A 15,083-nucleotide genomic window follows, 5' to 3' on the forward strand; every position below is an offset into this window, starting at 1 on the left:
CCCTTGTTACACTAATCTTCATACTTATGTGTTTCTGTCCACATTATGCTGTGTAATTAGGCATTTAATAAAAATTTTGGTGGTTTTTATGGTTGAATAAAAATGATCCCAGAAGTTCAGCTTGAAAGTGCTCTTAAGTGCTAAATTTTTTGTCTTTACACTAAGCACACAGTTGTGGTATCTAATTTATTTTCATGCATCGTGATTTTATTAACACCATTTAAAGTTTATAAAATTTAAGAGTATATCCCACAGACAGTAAGAAGGAAAGAAATATGACAAGGTGGAATGTGAGAAGAAATATGTTCCAAGAAAAGAATGAATCAACACAAAGTCAAAGCTAGACACCAATAAAAGGAGATATATCTACAGCACTGGTGAGAACCAATGGTAATAGGCCCCTGTTCAACTGTGATTCTCAGCTTCCTGCATTCACATTGAAAAGAGCAACAGTCTCAGATGTAGAAATTATCATAGGGAAAGCTCAGCTTTCCAGCACAAACTTCTTAAGTGAAGATTTCCTCTCCGCATACCAAATACCAAATGGTGCACCAGATGTTTGCACAAAGGAAGTGTCTACAGACAGCATGGGTATGGAATTAGCAAGACTCTACTTCCTAGTGCATAAGACTCTCATTCCCAAAGAAAGATCAATATGGGTCAATGATACTATTCATTACATAATTTTCTGATGACCCAATGAAAATCTGGAAGGCCTAGATAAGTCAACCAAATATTTTTGTATTTGTCCATATTCTGATATCAACATGGTATCCCAGAAAATGACAGTTCTTCTCTGCTTCAAATCTAACCAGTTTGTGTGTGTGTGTGTGTGTGTGTTTGTGTGTGTGTGTGTGTGTGTGTGTGTGTGTGTGTGTGTGCGCGCTCGCATGTGCGCGCGCACATGTACTTGTGGAAGACCTATTCTTATTGAACTTGGAGTGCACTGATTCAGCCATACTGGCTAACCAGAAAACCCCAGAAGCTCCCTGTCTCTCCCTCTCCAGCATTAGGGTCCAAGTCTAGGCTCCCACATCCTGCTTTTTTATGTGGTTGATAGGGATCTAATTAAGGTCCTCATGTTTATATGGCAAGCGCTCTACCAACTCAGTCATTTCCTCAGTCTGGCTAGCATTCATGTATGTATGTATGTATGTATGTATGTATGTATGTATGTATGTGTGTATGTATGTATGAACACCCTTCATGTGTCTTCTCTTGGTTACACTGTTAACAGACTATGACTTTGAACAAATAGGTCAAGGTCTCTGTCATTTAGTTTCATTGTCTATGAAATGGAGTGGGCTGCAACCCTTAGCTCACTGAGCTGTCAAAGGATAGAATTGAGACAACCTTGCTCAGCATCAGCAAATATTATTTTAATAGACACTGTTGTGGGGTGTTGTTGTTGTTGTTGCTGTTGTTGTTGTTGTTGTTGTTCTTCTTCTTCTTCTTCTTCTTCTTCTTCTTCTTCTTCTTCTTCTTCTTCTTCTTCTTCTTCTTCTTCTTCTTCTTCTTCTTCTTCTTCTTCTTCTTCTTCTTCTTCTTGAGACATGGTTTCTCTGTGTAGCTCTGGCTGTTGTCCTGGAACTCACTCTGTAGACCAGGCTGGCCTCAAACTCAGAAATCTACCTGCATCTGCCTCCCAAGTGCTGGAATTAAAGGCGTGCACCACCACTACCCAACTCAGTGTTGTGTTTTATCATCACAATATATGCTGTTGGTAAGTATCAGAATGTGGAAACACAAAATAAAAATAAATACTTGTGTCTTTATTTTTCATTGCTTAGGAAAGACCCCAGAGCCTTGCATGTGACAGGAAAACATGCTAGGAAGTTATCTCTGGGCATGATCTCGGATACTTTGATAATATAACATGCATAGCTGTAGGAAGTATTTTTACAGTTCATATACAGAGAGCTGTTATCAATATTTCAGCTGTGTATATGGGCATGGAGTGCAGGTCAGAGGACAACCTCCAAGTTAATCTTCTGAGCATTCACTTTTTTTTTATTAATTGATTAGTTTTGATGCAGGGTCTCTCACAGTCCTGAGCTCACTAAGTAGGACAGGTTAGCTGGCCAGTAAGATTTCCTCTTCGCATACCAAATACCAAATGGTGCACCAGATGTTGGCACAAAGGAAGTGTCTACAGGCAGCATGGGTATGGAATTAGCAAGGCTGCCTCCCCAAGCTGTGTGTGACACACCCTGCTTTCTTTCAGTGTGTGTTCTGGGAAAACTCAGGGCCCTTATGTTGCAAAGCAAGCACTTTGTTGAATTTTTAAGACACCAGTTTTAAACATTTAGCACTCTTATAGCATGTGAACGTTTGGTTCACTTGCTGACTAGAGGAAGGCATCCTGTAAGGCTGAGAGCATGACTGTAGCCTAGCCTAGCTTCCCCACATCTTCATCCTGATCTTCATCAATGCATGGCAGCACTGAGAGAAAAGCTCTGTATGCCTTCTAACTTCAAAATTCCTGGTTCTAGGATTTCTACTTTGGTTTCTGCTTTTTTTTTTTTTTTTTTTTTTTTTTTTGAGATCAAGGCAAACAAATGTTTAAATATCTGGATGTGAAATAGCACTTCTCTCTGATGTATAGCTCTTATTTCCCTAAATTTCTTAACTCCACAGAGGACCGATGCTTTCCCAGTTAACTTTCAGCTCCCTTTGAAGTTCCAGACAATTTGAGGCTAATCAACCCCCGGAGGGGATCTTTCTAAGCACTATCCTCTGCCACAAGAAGCATCTCTCTGAGCTGCAGACCTAATTTTTCAGCGTGTTCTTACCCCATTTAAGTAGAGGCAAGCTTCCCGTGCCTGGACCTAATCCTCCTCTCTCCATTCCCAGTTTTGATCAAGACCACAGGCACTGGCCTCCGGGAAAAGGAATCTCATGGGAAACCATGTCCTCTCTTCTCACTTCATGTCTCATCTACCCCAGGATGCGGCAAGATCAAAGACACTTTTCCGGAATGGAGGAAGAATTGTTATCTGAAATGTTCATACCTTGGTGAAATTTTCTGGGAAATACGAGAGGCAGTTCCTGGAGGAAAGAATTATCACAATGGACCAGAGTCATTTGCTGTGTGGGAATGCCAGCAACCTCACATTTTCTATGAGTCTCTCTGTCTCTAAACTGTGTCTCTTGCCTTAAAGAGCAGCAAGATTTGAGCAAGCTTTCAGCAGGATGCATAGCATTAATCCATTACAGGCTTCTGCACCCCCTTCCTCTCAATCACTCTTGGCTTCTATCTGCTTTACCCAATCTTCTCTTATGCGTGCAAGTTAACTACGTGTGGCTTTCATGACTGGCTACACAGCTCTGGGATCAAGACCAGCGATTCAGTGATGACTCTGAGTGTTAGCATAGAGTTAAAGATGGAGACCAAATCCCAGGACCCAACCAACCAGGCAGTGGCTGGCTTGTGACGATATGGCCATGCTGGCCTCCAGTACATATCTATGACAAGACAGCACATAGCCATGTCTGAGTTCTGCATTTAATTGTAAATGAATTTCATAGTTATGACCTACAGTTGATATTAAGCCACTCCACTATTTTCCTACTAGACAGGCAAATCTGTTCCCCTCTGCACTGCTCTTTATCTATGGCCAACTGAGGTGGAAGGTTTCTTCTTTTTCAGTCCCTGTTTCTTTCCTATACACATCACATAGCTCACAGAACTGAATAAACTAGATAATGTTTAGTGCTCTAAGCCTCAGTAAATATGAGTACACTGCAGCTGTCTTCAGATACACCAGAAGAGGGCATCGGATCCCATTACAGGTGGTTCTAAGCCACCATGTGGTTGCTGGGAATTGAACTCAGGATCTCTGGAAGAGCAGTCAGTGCTCTTAACCGCTGAGCCATCTCTCCAGTAAATAAACACTGCTGTTTTCGTAGCTTTTTTCAATCCTGTTCTTGTAAAACTTTTGGAATTTTTTTCCTTAATTATTTTTCAGTAAAATCAATTTCTGAGCATCCTCATGGTAATTATTTCCAATATAATCTATTCTTTTGTGGACCAAATAAAGTCTGGAGCATAGAGTCTATATTCTATAATTATCCCCTATTTTGCAAAGCATTTAATAATCTTGTAATAAATATTGACTAGAAAAATAGCTAAAAATCATAGAAAATATGCATAACCAATAAATATTCTAAAATATTCATTCTCCCTAGTTATCACAAAAATTCACATTGAAACTACTAAGTTTGGAATAATTTTAATATTTGATTAGTATTACAAGAGAGCTATCATAGAACATTGCTGAGAGATAAAAATCTTCCTGGGAAGCAATTTGGCAACATGATTTAAAGATCTTTAAAATTTATATTATCAGAAATACTTAGTACCATAGAACATTACCTAGAATGTAATGCTAACTTTATATTATATTATTCAATCAATGTTTATCAAAGGTTCCATCTGTATCCTCGTACAGTATTGTTATGTGTGTGTGTGTATATGTATATATATATATATATATATATATATATATATATATATATATATATATATTACATGTATGTATATATAATGTGTGCATGTATAAAAATACATATACACACATTCATATTATATGGGTGTGCATATATATGCTTATATGTATTATATAGTACATGTGCTATATTTTTATATATACACATAATATACACAAATATAATATACATTTACATATGTATATATAAACATATACATATGCATATAAATATAACCCTTGTATTCAAGGAACTGTAGTAAATAAAGCCAAGCTGACACATGGCAAGAATACAGCTCTTGTCCCTGAATAATTGCTAACAGCAAAGCGCTACACTAGAATGGTGAAGAGACATATTATTTAGGCAGGGCAGTCTGGGAGCCCTCTCTCAAAGAAGGTGACTGGAACAGAGACAGAAATACGATGAAGTGAGCCCCATATTTCCCTGGACTGGAGAGGGCACAGCAGGGAAAGATCTTGTCATCTGGGAACAGCTGTCAGCTTTGAGGAACTCAAGTGTAGCCTGTGGCTGATGTCGAGTGAGAAAAGGGGAGACTGGGGAGATTTGGGGTCAGAAGAGGCTGAAAATAAGAGAAACCCTTATGTAAATGTTCCCTTGACTTTTCTGGAAATGGTAAAGCAAATCTGAGCCACGTGGAATTCAGCTTCGGAGCCTGGCCTGGACAAAGCCGGCCAGTCTGCCTGCTCTGTAGAAATCGCTACAGGATCCCACGGTTTCCGTGGGCGTGTCCATGATCAGAGCACTGTTGGCAATGGACTTCATCCCTCTGGGAAGAGCCAGCTTCGGTCCTGACAAACAGAGAAGGGGGAACAAAGGCTTCTTCGCCCAATTTCCTTGTCAACTTTTTTATTTGTGTATTTTTAAGTGTGTGTGTGCATGATTTGTGATTGTGTGAATGATTTGTGTCTATATGTATGAAAGTGTATATGATTTGTGTGTATATGTGTGTGTGTATAATTTGCACGTGTCCACGTGTGTATGTGTGTATTCCATATGTGTAATTAGTGTGTGAATGCCAGGTGAATGCATGTCACATTGTGGGAGTAAAGTCAGAGAACCACTTCAGCATCGACTCTCACATTCCGTCCTTATTTGCTTCCTTCACAGAGGTTAATTTGCCAAACTTTTTTATTAATAGTCAGAAGATAAAATATCAAGGAAATTTATTTATTTATTTATTTATTTATTTATTTATTATTTGGTTTGGTTTGGTTTATTCAAGACAGGGTTTCTCTGTGTAGCTCTGGCTACCCTGGAACTCACTCTGTAAACCAGGCTGGCCTCGGACTCTGAAATCTGCCTGCCTCTGCCTCCCAATTGCTGGGATTAAAGGCGTGCCACATCATGCCTGGCGGGAATTTATTTTTAATACTTTTAAGTGAAATGCAGAGACCCACATGAGCTGTACAGAAGGTGAGAACTATGTGTGTGCTTTGTTCCCTTACCGTGACCAGTGATCCAGACTCTTCACTGGAGAAAACCAGCCAAGACCAAGGCTCCATCTGTACAGGACTTGGAAAATGACCCCCACAGTTGTTGCTTGGTACCACCTGGGTACCAGGCATTCTGTCTTCTTGGCTAGTTGCTCTCTAGTCATTTCTGTGTCTAAACCCTAAAATACATTAAAAACCTCGAGCATATTCTCACATATATTTTAGGTTGACTTCTAAATTTTTAATTACAAGTTCAAATTATTGCAAATGATTTGATTTCTTGTAGGTTATAACTCTTGACTTTTTTTTTTAAGAAAACTAGTCTATCACTCTCTGAGCTGTATCTACTGGAATATAAATACCAGAGCAATTTGCTACCCACCATTATCAATTTAAAAATATTAACACGCTGTTTCAGAGTCAGGAATTTTACAGTGTTCATTTTTCTTCTTGGTTTGCTCTTTTCATTACACCTAAACATCATTTCTGTACACAGAAGACATATTGCACGAAGTCTGCATGTTCATCGTTTCTCTTGAGCATCAGGAAGTTAAGTGCTGAAAAATGTGTCTGCATTGACTTATTAATAGTATATTATAAATCGTGATAATTGTTAAAAATAAAGGTTAAATTTTATAAATGCTTCCTTTTGCTGAAATCATCTCTGACCTAACATTAAATCCCTTTGAACATTTTTTGTAAAGGTAAGTGCTAGGAAATCCTGTTGCCATCAATAATGGAATGGGAGTCTAATTCACCATCACTTACCTCTCTCAAAAGCAGGTAGCAAAGGCAGCAGACAGACTGATGGTGAAATACGTTTATGGCTAGCTGGAAACTTGTTTTAGTATGTTTTTCAATTTTCTGAAAATAAAAGCATTTTTTAAAAAAACATCAACAACATGACTTGTAAAAAGATTTTAAAATAAATTTGAAAAACTACCCAGATATAGCATGCATCTCTCTCAGTGGGAAACAAATGCATAAAGACTTTATCAAGATTTATCAAATGACAATTAATTATATCAGTTATCCTTTCATTCTTGGAGGCATTTTGTAATAAATATTTATACATAGCCTACTAAAAATATTTGTTTAAAACGTTTTATTTCAAAACTCTTGCTGACATAATAAAGTATTCTCTTCTGTATTACACGCTTTGAGCATATTTTGTCATCCTTTGGAGATTCACATTCAGCTCATTTGATGTATAAGAACCTTCCACCCTGTAAGCTAAATGACAAATAGTTTCTCCTTGCCAAAGCCAACAGCCAAGTCAGATTTCTAACTACAAAGTTATGGCTGCACTTTTCTGTTCAGAGAAATGTATTAATATGTGTCCCATGACAAACGTCTCCCACCTGCATCCTAATTGTAGGAAGGAGAAAATGACAGAGGTGACAAGAGTCACCATGGGACTATTATGCAGCAGCGTGTGAAGTCTCTGTGCCCACATGATGCAGCAATTGAAATGGGATGGACAAAGTGCTGTGTATGCATGAGCAAGCTCAGTCCTTTTCTGGGACAATCAAGATCTTTTTACATCTTAAGGTAACAGAAAAGAGTTAAGATGTTAAGATGTATGAGAATGCAAGTATTTATTTGTTTGTTTGTTTGGTTGGTTGGTTAGTATGTTAGCTGCACTTCTTGTGACTGTCACTATATACCTGACAGAAGCAACTTAAGAAAAGAGATGTTGACTTTTGAGTCATGGTTTCAGGGGATTTCCGTCCATAATAGGATATAAGGAGGAGACCAACTGACAGGCTCTGTGATGGTTGTACAGTTTTTCCTTCTCACATTGTGATTGGCCAGGAAGCTGAGGGTACAGGCTGGTGTTAGAACTGAGTATACCCCCCCTCCCCCCCCAGAGGCCTTCTCCCACTTCTGAAAGAATTCTTGAGATTCCCAGAACAGCGCTATCCACTGGGAGACAGTGATTCAAACACAGATGTTGCAGCACTTCGCTGCTGAAGGTCACAGTCCTCCATGTTTGGGCAGCTCTCTCGAGCTCAGTGCAAGATGGAAGACTCCCATTACTTAGCAGGGCTTTCTCTTCTCTGCCTGATCTGGGGAGCCTGACTCCCATACCCTCTACTTGATTACAGGTTCAGCTTCCTTTCTGTCAATAAGAGTCTGCCCACCATGAACCTGGAATTCTTGGAATGCTTCTCCATGCAAATGAGGCACGTCTCATAACCTAAACTCCAGACAGTGGTATACACCCATCCTAGAAACCTCTATCCTCTTCCTAAAAACTATATAACCCTTGATTCACCCCAAATAAAACTGAGCTGCTTCTCTGGAGCTAATCTCGGAGGTCTTTCATTTTCTTACTACTCACTGGCCATCTGAAGCCTCTCCTTCCACTCTGCTTCCTCTGTCTATACAGGATGGTGACCAAGGACCTGTCAGGGATAAGGGAAGGCCACACACAGAGAGCAGTTTCTGAAGAGCATCCTCAGTCTTAGGGCTGGGTACAAATCACCCAGCAACAGACAACCTCTTCACACCTCCATGGAGAATGGAAAATGTAGGAGGGCAGAGGACTCTTGCAGAATGTGGCTAAGAGCTCTGAGATGGAGGTAAAGCAAAGAAGAGGAATGTTAGAACCTGGCCTCAGCATATGTGAGGCCCACTGGTGAGGCTAGACTCTGGACCAAAAGCAAAAGAGACAAGGGATGAAAAGCCAGAGGCTGTTCCTGATAAGGAGCCCAAGGCATGCTGGTATATAAGAATCTCAAGGAAGATTTAACATAGCAAGTTTTGCTTGCAGGGTATAACATGCAGCAGCAGCAGGGCACTCTGGAGACATGGGCGTTTCCTGGTGAGCACCACAGGTCACAGATGCTTGGATATTGCAGGGTTCCTGCTTGACAAGTGAGATCCTATAGGGGTGGAAAATCCTTGACCCAGTGAAGAATATACGAAAAGGTATGGAGGCCTTTGGCAGGGCAGGGAGAGTTTGGAGAATGGGGAACCTGCTAAGTTAGAGGGGCTTGTGTGAGGGACACCCAGGATGGGGAAATAGGGTTTCATATTAAGTCTGTGTCTTAGACTTACATCCAATCTACACCTGAAAACCCACCCCTGCATCACTCTGAGCCCCTCTCAGTACTCTGGCTTGTTATTCTTATTCCCCAGATAAGAGTCCAAGGCCTAGAAGGTTCACAATGACTGAAGGTCAAGAGCAGAACTGGAAGGAGTTCACGAGGCTCCTGACTTCAAGGACAATGCTTTAGCTTGCCCTAAATGCCTCCATCTGGCATGGGGCGGTTAAGAATCCCATGAAGACTTCAGAGATTATCAGAGCTGGCAGGGGATGTTATAAAACCAAACACATTAGTCACTTTCTCTCCTTTGAAAGTTCTCAAAGAAGAGAGGAGAACTTGTCTGTGACTGGCATATTTTTATCTAGTTCAAAGGTTCATCAAAGTCCCTCACAGCTTTAATGAGTTAAAGTTTGCTTGCGACCTGGTAGGTAAATGCAGCAACCTAATTATGCTCTCTGCATATCAAAGGCTGCAGCTCACTTTGCCTAAATCTAATTTAGATATTTATATACTTTCTAAAAATAGAAAATTGAGAATTATCCATTATCCAGAACTAGTCATTCAATTAACAAGGAGAAAATACTGAAGAGCCCTGGTCCCAGTCATCAGAAAATGAGGGCACTGTGAGATCAAGGACATAAAAGCTACTTACCCTCACAGCTTACCTTGGTACAGGAAGCCTTACTGGCCATGAGACCAGCATTTCCTCAACTCTATTGCCTGTACTCAGCCCATTACATGTTTATAGCCTTCTATGGGGAATCACCACTGTCCCTTCACTGACAAAGCATCTGCCCACTGAGCAGGAGGCATCTGCAATCCCAGTGCATTCATTGCAGGGTAGGAAGTTGAGACAGAACAGACTCTTCAGAGTTTCAAGGCCATGTCCTCTGGTGCTTGTGTGATTAACAACAAAAGAGAGACTTTGTCTAAGACAAGGAGGAAAGTGAGGAGGGATACTTGCCGTTATTGTTTGACCTCCACATGCAGATATGGTATATATGCACATACACATTAATATGCATTAGAATGCACACACATGCATATAGAATAGAAAGAAAGAGAGAGAGAGAGAGAGAGAGAGAGAGAGAGAGAGAGAGAGAGAGAGAGAAAGGAAGGAGGAAGTAAGAAAGGCAGGGGAGAGGAAAGAAGGAAGAGAGAAGGGAGGGAGGGAACAGCTATGTACAGTCCTATGACACTGGCTCACTGGCACGGATATCCCTGCTAGTCACTAACAGACATGTGTCCACAGTGCCCCCAGCAATCATAATCATACTCATCACACCTAATTCATCTACCTGATCCTTCAAGGATGAAACAGTGGGGGACTTGGGGAGATGACACCATAGAGAAGACACTTACCTCTCAAACCTGGGGACCAGAGTCCAGACCTCTAGAATCGCAATATATGATAATAATGGAGCTAGGTGTCTTGTCTTTCTTCTTCTTCTTCTTCTTCTTCTTCTTCTTCTTCTTCTTCTTCTTCTTCTTCTTCTTCTTCTTCTTCTTCTTCTTCTAATTAGCAAAATATGAGTTAGTTCCTTTAAAATGTTCATGCTGAATGGCCTCTTTTGCAAATTCTCAGGTATTTGCTACAGGATCTGATAGAATGGTGGCTGGTGTGGCAGGTGGTGAATGTTAATGCCATCAGCCACTATGCAAATGGGCACTTGCATTGACTGCATGTAGCATGCCCTGATTTCTCCCTGATTTACTCACCTAGCGCCATGTTAATATGTTGAGGGATACATATTTCAGAAAGGGGCGTGGCAAGTTGAGGAAGGAGTACTGAGCTGAGTCTCAAAAAACCTTTAAGGAGACACAGACCATGGTGATATAAAGAGGCTTGGGGGGTGGGCTCATTTGGTTAAGCATGTGTCTTGCAAGCCAAAAGAACTCATGCTTAATAAGCCAGGCATGGAAGTATGTGATTATAATCCCAGAGCCAGGGATATGGGCACAGAAAGATCCCAGGACTCCCTGGCTAGCCAGCCTACTCACCTACTTGGTGTCAGACCAGTGAGAGCCAGTCCCTGTGCCCCCATCTCCATGCCCTCTGACACACACATAGACAGTATCTGAGGACAACACCCAAGGCTATCCTTTGGTTTACACACAAGCATGAACATGTAGACATGCATGTAGACACCCCCTCACCTCCCCACACACACGGAAACAAAGGCCAATGTTAAATTGGACAAACCTTGGTTCAAATGCTCCCTCTATCTTGTCCTAGCAGCATGGTCCAGTGGCTTATCTCACATGAAGCTCAGTCTTTACATTTACAAAGAAGTAAGTACTTGCTTTTCCCTATTTGCTTTACAGGAGTTAGTGGAATACATGTGAAGTAACTTGCAAGGATCTCCTAGCTCAAGGCTCCCACAGCGAAAGGGCATAGTAAAGCTGACATCCCTTATCATCCAGGGAGAAATCAAGCTATGAAAGGAATTCTAGCATCTGTACAGTATCTCTAAAAGTATCCTTGCATCTCACAGGAGGAAAAAGTATAAACGCTGGCAACTGGCTGATATCATCTATATTTAATGATACATGATATAAATAAAAGTGATAAATATTTTTACTTCCATATAAATCAAAATGTTTTGGTCATGGGTTATGGAGGCAATAATAAAATATTCACAGTGGTTTATTTGAAAGGCTTACTAGTTCAGACCTGAAATCAATTGGAAAGCGTGGTATTTTACTGTAGTTTAGTTCCTTTCCAATGTAGCTATTCTCAGCAAGGAACATTTCCTAACCTAACAAAATCTTTAGTTTCAGTAAACACTTCCCATTATAGGTTAAACTTTACCTCCCACTGAAAGAGCCACATTGCTGGCAACTTCCATTACCTGTAAAATCAAAAGATCAAAATGCTTTCTGGAAGGACCCAGAGACCTCAATTGCTGCTTCCTGGTTCTCAACGTGAAAGCTACACCTACCAAGAGGATCGATAGGAAATAGATCCGGGAATCAATTAACAGAACAGGAAGGCCAAACTGGGCCTCCTTCTCTCAATTAGGGGAGATTATAGCTTCAAAACACACGTTGATTCCTGGGACTTGATTGTTTTGGACACACTTCCAAGATCCTTGCTTTCAGTGGGAACATTAATTCCTGTATCCATTCCATCAAGGATAAGTGACCATTTTTTCTTTTGGTCCTGATTCTTTGATGCAGGCTGCTTTGTTCGAGTTGTGGACATTTTTTAGGCCCATTCTCATAATTCAAGATAGAGAATCCAATTGCTAAACAATGGGGTCAAGCCAGGGAGAATCTGTTGAGTGATCCATTGTATTTTATTTTTATTTGGTTTTTGTTGTTGTTGTTGTTGGTGGTGGTGGTGGTAGGTTTGTTGTGGTTTGTTTGTTTGTTTTCTGTTTTTAAAAATAGTGTCTCTTGTCCAATAGGCAGGCCTTAAACTTACATAGTTGAGAAATGACCTTGAAATTCTGATCCTTCTGCCCCAGCCTCCCAAATGTTAGGATTACAACAGTTTATGACATTCTGCAGATTTAACCCAAGAGTTGACCTCCAAGTGAGATACACTCTCATACCTTGCCCGTTTTTAGAAGCAGTGAAATCTGTAGCTCAGTATTGTATGAGCTACAGATATGGTTTCAATTACTTTTAAAGCATATGGTACCTCAAACTTACACATAAATTCAATTTCTGGGGCCCTACTCTATATATCTAAAGAATTACATTTTTTTCATTTTTCTTTTTTTTTACATATTAAAATTTTATTTTATTTTTTTAAGATGTATTTATTATTACATGTAAGTACACTGTAGCTGACTTCAGACACACCAGAAGAGGGCATCAGATCTCAATACAGGTGGTTGTGAGCCACCATGTGGTTGCTGGGATTTGAACTTAGGACCTTCAGAAGAGCAATCAGTGCTCTTACCTGCTGAGCCATCTTACCAGCCTGTTTACATTTTTCTTGTTTACTAATTTAAATAGGAACAAATCAGGAACAAATTCACAAATACTGTGTGAATTTGCCCTACAGGAAGATGAATTTGGGAACACTGGTGAAAGAAGGGTTAGCTCTTGAGTTGAATTCAGAGACCCCCTTGATAAGAGGGGAACAGTAACAGGGTCTAAGCTATAGTACCACAGTGTGTGTGGGAGTGTCGGTCATCTTCAATGACATACCGAGACCCTGGTCAGCTCATCTCCTTCTGGAGCTGGTCTTCTCTGAGCCATCTTGTCTTACAGGAAATGCTACTTGTCTGAGAGCAATTAAGTCTAGAGAAAGCTCAGTGGGGAAACTGGGATTTAGCCCTGTACCAAGGGAAAGATCCTGGGGGAACAACTTCAAAGACCCCATGCTACTTGTTGTCACAGGTAAAACTGCTTGCTGTGCTTCCTAGACTCTAAAGGCTATGTGTGAAATTCTCTACACTGCAGGTGGCGGTGTACATAAGCTACTAATTTGATTTTTAATACTTTGATTGGAGCGCCATTTTCAGAATCTATGTAGTCAGTCTGTTAGTTAGAGGAGGGCTTAGTAACACAGTTCAAATCCAAATTTCAGATTTTATGAGGCCACTTTATTTAGAAGAGATGAACAGGACCTGGAAGCTCCCAGCTTCCCCTCCCATCTCTTGGGGCTGTTGTATTATATCCATGAGTCATTGCGTTACTTGGGTTTTAAGACTATAAGGAGGCTGTGTGTGGCCAGTCTACTTTTGGGGAATTTATTTTCATGTTATGATATGTAAATATCAAAATACTCAAAAAGTGAAAGTGTGTATTGTGAGACTCTGGCAGTATCTAGCTACCTCAAGGGCTTCAGGTTGACTTTAGAGCTTCAGGGAGGGAGAGGAAGGACCAGAAAGAACTTAAAGGTTGCCAGATTTCTCATCCTACTCAGGTTCACACTGCATGTTTTCTTTTGTTTATCATTGTAGAGTTTGTCTCATTTATGGCTATATTTAAGATCACAGAGGGAAAGCAGTGTAGAAGTTACAGAGATAAACATGCAAAGCCATAACACGTGGAAAGAAACGCTCCAAAAGCTAATGTGAGAGAAGTCATTGCTGGGCAACCAAATAATTCTGTCATTGAGTTTTCCAGGACTTCCCCAGTTTTCTGTAATTAGTAGATTCCACACACACAGTTAAAAATGAAGTCTGCAGAATTCTACAGTTGGATGCATAAATGTGACTGTCATCTCTTCAGACCCCATACATCTCTTGCATGCTCTAGGAGGTGCTCTCTTCTATATTCTGGGCCCATCTTCATTATACACACACAGCACCTCCAGGTCTGCATAGACCCAAGATGGTACAGATTGGCACCACAGTGCAGCCAGGACATAGTACTCTGCACCACAAAGCAGCCTCTAGACATGCAGGTGATGCTCTAGGAAACCCCTCCTATTGGCTATTCCCTGTCCCCTTCTGCATACTGAGCTCCTGCAATGGCCAAATTAATTTCTGTAGCGTTGTTTAATCATCAAGCCAAGATACTGTCTATGAATTTAGTATCTTCCCTCATCCCACACTGTGGGTCTCAGGTTAGGTGGCCTAAGGCAGAATCCCCAAGAGTTCTTGTACCTACACATGGGAACTAGCAAGGTGACCTGCAGTTCTTTACTGTACACTTCTTACGGGGGCACCCATCTCTGCCTCCTGCCAAATCTCACAGCTCTCCACTGACCCAGCCTCTTGATTTTCCTTCCCCTGGTTCCATGCAGACCCCTCACATCATGTGCATAATTTCTCCCACAACCTGCAGGACACAGTCTTTGGCTGTGGATGCATTTTGCAACTACTGTTTAGATGCACAAATGTGTATACCCCATCTCAAAGGTATATACCTATATGTGAGAGGCTGCACACTCAATGCCTTTATTCTGATGGAACTAAAATACTGCTTAAAACAACTGCCTTAATGCAGTTGGAATAATTATCCCTTCCTCCTGAGATCCATTCAACTTACCTTGGGTTAAAAATTGGCCATCATACCTTTTATGCTTCCTTTTTCTGGAGCAGCTGGATACATAAGTCATGCTTCCAGGTTGGAGTGAGGGAGGTATGTGTGGACTGCACAGTTACATGGTGGGGCCTTCTGGAAT

The 15,083-nt window shown here is 40.8% G+C and overlaps 1 long non-coding RNA gene across 1 annotated transcript; it reads right to left on the reverse strand.

Moving 5' to 3' along the window:
• Positions 1 to 4,690: 4,690 nt before the first annotated feature.
• Positions 4,691 to 11,209, reverse strand: Gm41516. Its single transcript, XR_876345.1, has 3 exons — positions 10,358 to 11,209; positions 6,711 to 6,806; positions 4,691 to 5,297 (listed from the first exon to the last, which is right to left on the reverse strand). It is a non-coding gene; the product is annotated as a predicted gene, 41516 (long non-coding RNA).
• Positions 11,210 to 15,083: the final 3,874 nt, after the last annotated feature.

Source organism: Mus musculus, chromosome 17 (genome assembly GCF_000001635.26).
Source record: "Mus musculus strain C57BL/6J chromosome 17, GRCm38.p6 C57BL/6J".
In the NCBI taxonomy this organism is placed as follows: domain Eukaryota; kingdom Metazoa; phylum Chordata; class Mammalia; order Rodentia; family Muridae; genus Mus; species Mus musculus.